Source organism: Melopsittacus undulatus, chromosome 3, assembly GCF_012275295.1.
Source record: "Melopsittacus undulatus isolate bMelUnd1 chromosome 3, bMelUnd1.mat.Z, whole genome shotgun sequence".
In the NCBI taxonomy this organism is placed as follows: Eukaryota; Metazoa; Chordata; class Aves; order Psittaciformes; family Psittaculidae; genus Melopsittacus; species Melopsittacus undulatus.
Window position 1 is genome coordinate 50,620,913 of NC_047529.1, and position 8,174 is coordinate 50,629,086.

Genomic DNA, 8,174 nt, shown 5'->3' on the forward strand with positions numbered 1-8,174 from the left:
TAGAATAGTCAGGATTGGAAAGGACCTCAAGATAATCTAGTTCCAACCCCCCTGCCATAGGCAGGGACACTTCACACTAAACCATGCCACCCAAGGCTTCATCCAACCTGGTCTTGGTAATGTTTTTAGCAACTGAGTGCAGGTCTTGGAGTAATATACGAGAGCATAACTGAGTGGGGAGGGAATGCAACAAGAAGGGTGCAACGTTTTTGCTGATGGTGAATCCTGGGCAACACTGTGCTCATCAAAGAGGCGACTGTGTCTGTCTGCCTACTGCTTCTCCAGCAGCCTTGTTGAAAGCTGAGGGAAGTGATCAGTCCCCGACAGGTATATCATGGGTCTTGTCAGTCTCCAGTTAAATTTGCTTCTCTTGCTCTCTGATGTGAGCATAAAGAGCATCTCATGTCCACAGAAGTCTAACTTCCTTGCACAGCGCCCTCAGCTCTTTCCAACATGCCTATTCAGTATGGATTACCCACATAATGCAATGATGATTTTTATTATATTCTTTTAATAGTGCTCTTGACTTCAAGTGATGACATTCACAGGCAGATTTCTGGAAAGGTGCATCTCCACATGGGTGAATAAGGGATGCATTCCCTGGCATCACACACAAGTCCTAACAAGTGCCTTTGGTATGTGATAGAGTAAGCAGCATGCTTAGGAGAAGGGAGGTCACATGTGATACATAACATACATAAAATATACTATAGAGCACACAAGTATCTGTTGGTGCATGAACATTGTGCATGAGAATGTAGGAGATGCACTTGTTAATTACAGGAACTGGCCCTGGCCACCTTGCTACTACCAGGATGCTCTTTGAGGTATAACCATCTTCCACCTGCTAATGTTGAACCACTTTTGTCTCATGTCTCACGAAAAGATTTCTGACAGTAGGAGAGTCAAATCTCTAGAAAGTGTAATTGCACAGACCAAACCTGAGATTTAAAATAAACTAAGAAAAGGTAAGAAGGTTATGAGGTACTTGAACAAATTACAACTCAGGGTCTCTACGATATGCTTAAAGCCAAAGTAGCTTAACTCTAGGCAGCAACAAACAGGCTAGGGTAACTAAAGGTCAAGCTGTCTTGAACTAGAAACAACTAGAACACATTACCCAGGTTTGCCAGATGTCACTGTGCAATGCATGACTTCACCTCAAAATCATTTTAAGCATTAGTTGAAACCAAAATGGATTGGACTAGCTTGTTCAGTAATACAGTTTGACCACAGCTGTTTGTGGGTTTCAGTACTTGTTCACAGCTTTCTGGATATACTACTGGATGTCCTAGTTTCCTTAGATTTAAGAAAATAAAAAACCATACTGGTTCCATTTCACAGTGATTACTGTGTTCTGATATAAACTCAAACAAATCTGCAAATTCACTATACTCGTAAGCCTCTTCTTGTCATCAGGAAACCCAGGAGTACATGTGGTTAATGCAAATATACTCTGAGTTTACTTAAGGGTATGATACCACATAAGTTAAATAAAGACTAAAAAATCATTGTGTGTTATAACGGCTATTGCCAGTGTGTTATTGCTTTATATATTCCCATTGTGAATAGATAAAATATGGGTTTGCAAATGTTTATTTTGAAATTAATATCCCAGGCAAATAATCATTATTAATGAATACCCGTAAGGCTTGTTGTGTTTGTATTTGCATGATTGGTACAAATCTGCTCAATAATGGGAGCAAAAATAATGACTCTTTTTAATGTAATTTCCCTGGGTATTATGGAAAATGTCAACACTTAATACAAGTGTATTTATGATTATGCAATATATCATACTGCAGTTTTAAAAAAATTAATAACAAAAAAGCTTTGTGGGTAAAGAGATTTGCAATTAGACACAGCAAGCTGCTGGTTTACTGTCTCAATAGCTCCTCAGTACCACTAAATCCATGAGAAAGTACTTAATAGTAATTTGTGAGGCCTAACAGAAGTAATCCGTTTAAGATTCTTGTGGATTGTAAATACATCATAATTTTGATGTCTATCTGCAAAATAGTTACTCATATGGAACAAACTAGAGGCTTTCACATACTTTTTAATGAGATGAAAATCTCCATCTATAGTTAAATTGAAATTTGACAATAGAAAAATGTAATATTGAATTGTTTGAATTGCGTGGTCATCTTCCATCTGTCTTACCCACAGATAGATACTGTCTACAAACAAAGAGCCGTTATACTTCACAGACTGAATGGATTCAAAATAAAGATCTGTAAGAACTGAAAAATACTTTCTTTTTCCAAGAGAATAAAAGAGTTGTGGCCTGGCTGTGGTTGTGTTTGAATCAATAGCATTTATTTCCAACAGCATATGATGGCATTGTACATAACTAGTGGCATACATATATTAGTAAAGGGGCATTTGAACATCAGGAAAGATAATTTTGTTTTTTTCATTATCAGAATCTACTTTTCATTTCTCAGTTATATTTACATTGTCATAAATACTGAAAATATTATCAACCACTTTTAAAATTGGCAGAGGAGCAGTTAAATGCATAGAGATTTGTGTTACAGTTTTCTACTTTCTCTTTAGCTCTTTAAACATTTAACAGGGGGAATACTTGGTCTCATGAATATAGAGATCTATTAACTCTTTTACGGGCAATGGGGGGGAAGTTAGTAATGATGGGCAAACAGCCTGCAGTTTTTGAGCAGTGTACACCTGCCTGTCTTCCGTGCCTTTGTCTTCCGTGCTGCCCACAGCACAAGTGGTCTATGAGTCAGCCAGCAAATGCACAGCAGGAAAGCCAGCCATAAATGTTCATATGCATGCTCCTGTCCTTCCCAAAGGGGAGTTAGCTTATTGCTTGGGCTGTAGAGAGGAGCTGGCATCAATAGAGACTTAAGCTTTTTGTATCTTATGAGCACTTTTTCCTTTCACTCTGGGCTATTTGTGTTTATTGCCCAGTTAAGAAGTCATGCTATGAAATCAATTGCTGAATTTACCTGACTTTAAGTGAGCAAAATCTGCCTTTTAGAGGGAGGAAGGAAGTAGACATATAAGACACAACCAAATATAATATAACAATAATACAACAATTAAATAAATATAACAGAAAAAGGCTCGTAGTGTCAGTAATGGAGCTGGTTTAGCATCAAGTGTCTTGATGGGACATCTATGTGATCAGGCCATTTTCAGCATGAATCTTTTCAAGCTGGGATAACATTATGACCACAATGATGCTATTACTAAAGAAATGATACAAATATAATAATTGACCTATAGTCTAATGTGAAATACATGACCATATTAGAGATTAAAATACACATGTAAATTTAATGGTGTAGAAATAAAGAGGCATAGTTGAGCCAGAATTTCTGTATTAGAGGAATGGGAGGGGTTCAAGGCATTTTTCTCCAAGATATGATGTCCTATACTTGATGCTTTTCTTGCATCTAAAGAAGTCTGAGTATCAAAGGGAAAGCAAGCAGGCAGTAAGTTTTGCATGTTAAGAGTTTTGGATATCAGTAACACCAGAGACTTAATTCTCTGTTTGCATTCTGCTGTACAAACTTCATGGAGGCCCATAATAGCTGGTAAGTTTTATGTAACTCTTCAGAGAGCCAAACCAAAGAAAGAAATGCAAGTTTATCTAGCCCTGTCTTTCAAACAGCTACTTGCCCTAATTGGCAATGCTTAAATCTGGCAATTTTCAGTCTTTTCTTGGAGATAACTGATGTTTCTTGTTAAAATTACAAAAAAAAGAAAGGGGCAAAAATACAACTGAGCCCTCTTTGCATTCTTGCAGCTTTCAGAGCACAGATGAAAATCTGCTCCAGATAGAAAAGCACTGTTTTGTTCAACCAGTCTAGAGCCAGCAAAGCTTGTACCAGCCTCTGTGGGTAATGGCGCATGAAAGTGATTGTTTTGAAAATAACTCTTGTCGGTTTAAAATATTACTGCCTCTCTCCCAGAGGATGCCACCCACCTCGTGGAGTCAGCAGACTGAAAGCACAGATAATTCTAAGCTGCTTCAGGAGAAAGCCCAGTGTTTAAAGCATAAAATGCTAAGGGGGGTTAGGGCAGCTTTAGTTAAGCTCTTGGACTTTACACTGAAACAGCTCAGAGGCGCTCACCTCTCTGCCATGACAACTGGGGCAGGCAACTTTGGCAGGTACAAAGAACTGGGGGCAGTGGTGTCTCAAATAGCCACAGTTGCCTTCTCAGTTAATGTATCTGAGCAATAAGTATGGCTTTTACCTTGCCCTTTTGGGTTACAGGTTCACAGCATTTGGACAAATGTTGAGGTCTTAACCACTAAGTCAAATAGCTAACACATAGGTGTCAAGAAAAGGAAGATGGAAAAAGTCCTGAGAAATAAACATTCTGTGTGAAGAAACTCAGATTTAATTCCAAGTTTTCTACATGATGTAACCAAATCTAAAGGGAACATTAAGCTCCTATTTTCTGACTCAGTCTGCTCCAGACAACAACAAAATTTTGCCCACACTATGATTAACTGTTAAGTGGTGGGAACAGTTTGTCTATAGGGAGAAAGCTTTTGCTTTTCTGAATCCATCCATTCTGCATTTCTTTTCCCTTTATAAGAAATGTACAAGACAGTGGCATCCTCGATCCATTAATGGTTAAAGAAGACAGTGACTTAAGCCATTTCTCTTCCTGAAATCTTTACAATTCTTCTGTTCTGTGATGATATTGATATTGTAATCTGACCAAAGAAGCCCTTATCACATTTTCTTTCTAAACATACAATCCACTTCTGTAACATTATATATCTGGATACATACTTCCTAATATAAAGCTATCTGTAAACCAGACTGGACTGCTGTTTTAGGCAGGCCAGTATATAGCTCCCACACAGAGCAACAGCCCACTTTTTGTTTTAATACTCATTGTGCTATTGTTTTTAAAGCTTGGGATTTCGGCTTAAAATCCAGACCACCATGAGTTTAACAGTAAAACTTTCACCGAGTTCAGTCTGATCCGGATTTCAACATAAATACCTAATGTTGCTAATGTGGGATGTGGTAAACTTGATCATCAAGTTTTTTATGGCCACAACAGATGTTCCTTCTTTTAGACCAATGGAAAGCTACCAAACCTCATCCACCCTCTAAAACAAAAATACAAGCATTTGTTTACAGCTTGATTCCAGGAATATGAATTGAATTAGCATCTGTGAAGCTTGTTCTTGTTTACTTACAAATAAACATATGCACAATTCCTGCTTTTCCCAAAGAATCATGATGTTGTCTGAATAGTATTTACCCTATATAGGAACAGTATTTTTAACAGTCTAATACTGCATTGTGATTTGTTTGGCACAATTAAAATACCAGCATAGTATTTGTGACCTTGTTTTTTTTAAAAATGCATTATTATTTTTTTTTTCTTTCTTTCTTATATCTAGTAGATGAGAACAACATGTTTTGGGTATATGCTTTGCATTTTGTATACTTATAATTTAGACTGACTATAACACAACAATCTCATAATCATAACCCAGGCACAACCTATAGAAAAGTAAGATACTGAACATAAGTGATTTTTTTTTTCCTACTGGTAGCATTCAGTGAATTTTCAAATGGGCATAAAATATTGAAATACTGGTGCCTGGAGAAAAACCATGACAGTGACGCTTTCTAATATATTGGTATTTTTAATTATTAGATGTCTTACTAATACATGCTTCACAAATCCTCATGGCAGACAAAAAGGGTTGAGAGTATATCCTAAAAGTTAGTTTCATTAAGCAATTAAGACTGTGGTCACACGAGTAATTCAACCCTCTGATTAACTGAGATGTCTTGGTTGGAAAAGAGAACAGGAAGCTGTGAGCAGATAACATAATCCCTAAAAGTAATTTAGCTGCTCCCCATGAGTGGTAAATTTTCCCTGGATGAGCCAGAGCTAAGCCTGTCTCACTTTCAGACGCCTGCATTCCTAAGCACTCCCTGCTCCTTCTTCAGCCCTTCAGACAAGTAGCTGTTTTTTGCAGGCAGCTGCCATAGTGCAATTTGCTCCATGGCCAAGCCTTGCTGTTCCTGTGCCCACTAGCTAAGGCTCAGCTATGGCTCTGAGACTCAGCATCCTTAGCTATAATGATAAAGCAGCCTAAGCCCATCCTAGACTAGAACCACTTTGGCTTTGCCCTTCATGTCACAGTCACCCTGGCCACGTGTTGGCATGCCTTCTGCAGTGTGCTGTGCTGACTGCTCTCATCCAACCCCATGCAAAGCCATTTCAGTGATCTGGCAGAAAACTAACTCAGCCAAAAAGCCCCTTGTTTTAAATTCTCAGATCACAAGCTACATCATATGGGGCATTCTTTGCATCATGCGGAGTAGAGATTGCACAAAAAGTACAGGAGAGGCAGGAGCAAGAAATACAAAACCCTATAATGAACAGTACTGCCTCAGGGAGCCAGATACTTAGGAAGAAAAATGTGTGCATTGTTTTTCCCCCCTCCTCACTACAACTTGTGGCAGGAGCTGGCTCTTTCCATAAGTCCAAAAGTTGTTGGGTTTGATGCATGCTTAGAGAGGTTCCTAAAGCATGCTGGCACTACCTTCAGGAATACCTTACTTGCTCCAAAGGGCCTCCTAGAAATCCCTGAGCAAACAGACCTGAATTATGTGACCCCTTTGCTGAGTAAATGCTCCCACAACTGCTGGGAAATAAAAACTGCATGTACCCACATGGTAGTTGAAAAGTTCAGCCCATGGTTTTTAGGTGGGTGGCTTTATTCCACTTGGAAGGATTTGGAGTAGAAGGAAAGAACAGGCCACAACCACAATACTTGCCGGAGTGGGTTACAAGAGTAAAAATAGCTTGTGACAAATATAAGGCATGGGAACCTGAACTCTGCTTGGAGTGACCGAGAGCCTTGTAGGGTTTGGGTGTCACTAGGAAAGGACTTCCCTCATCCTTTGTGGAGGGGGGAAACTTGCAGTTCAGCACAGCAAAGCACCTTCTAGCTGACAGAGTAGTCATGGGGAAAGGATATAGTGGATAAACCATGATTAAAATGAAAAAAAAGTGAATTTCTGGTAATTACATAAATATGGTGAAAACATCAGATTTTGTCCTTTTCTTCCTGTTGACTTCAGGTATGGGCTGGTTAGATAGGCAAGGTTCCTGCTGTATGGCTTGTATCTAAAAACTCCACTTGACATCCATTCAAGTTCTGATAAAGCATCATTAGTGATACATGCACATTTTAAACAAAGGCCCTGTTAACAGCAGCTTCAGGGAAGGAAAACAACACAAAACCATGCACCTGATCATCAGGATGTCATCATGAAAGTCAGAAAAACCACAGGTGATTACTGCTTGGTCTTTTGTGGACAGAACTATGCACCCACATGCCATGTGGCATATGGGGAGCAAGTCCAACGCTTCACTAGAGAGCTGAACTTTCTGCACTTGAATGGTGCAGACGATCACTCCACAGGCTGTGCATGCAGTGCTGCAGATGGCATCAGCTTTACTGTCCTTAAATAAATCATAGAATCCACTAGGTTGGAAAAGATCTTTAAGATAAGTCCAACCATTCCCAGCATTGCCAAGACTGCCACTGAACCATGTCACTGACAGCCTCATCTACATGGCTTGTGAGCACTTCCGAGGACCGTGATTCCAGCACTGCTCTGGGCAGCCTGTTCCAATACCTGACCACCCTCTTTGAGAAGACGTTTCTCCTGATATCCAATCTAACGCCCCCCGGCGCAGCTTGAGGCCATTAGCTCTTGTCCTGTCACCTGCCAGTTGGAAGAGGAGACCGACCCCGTAAAAGAGGAAACAAAATCCAGGCAGAGAGGGTTTCTAGTTGAAAAAACGAAGGAGATAACGGAGAAAACCGGGTGTTGCTTTTCAAACCGATCTCACACTTGAATGCGATCTCCGGAAAACAACACACAAGGTGCAGGCTGAATTCAGTTTGTTTTGAGGTAAACACACGTGTGCAAGGAGCGTGTTGACACTGCCGTTACAGGACAGCACGAAGCGGTCCCACGGCTGCCACCCGCGCCCTGAGCCGCCCGCTGGGTGCGCCGGGACTGGTAGTTCTGACAAGGCGCAGCTGCAGGTTTTGCCGGGGTACCGAACTACGTTTCCCAGCGTGCACCGCGGCTCGGAGGAGGCGATAAAAGGGGCCGTGGCGGCACCGGCTCACGTTGGCGGGCAGG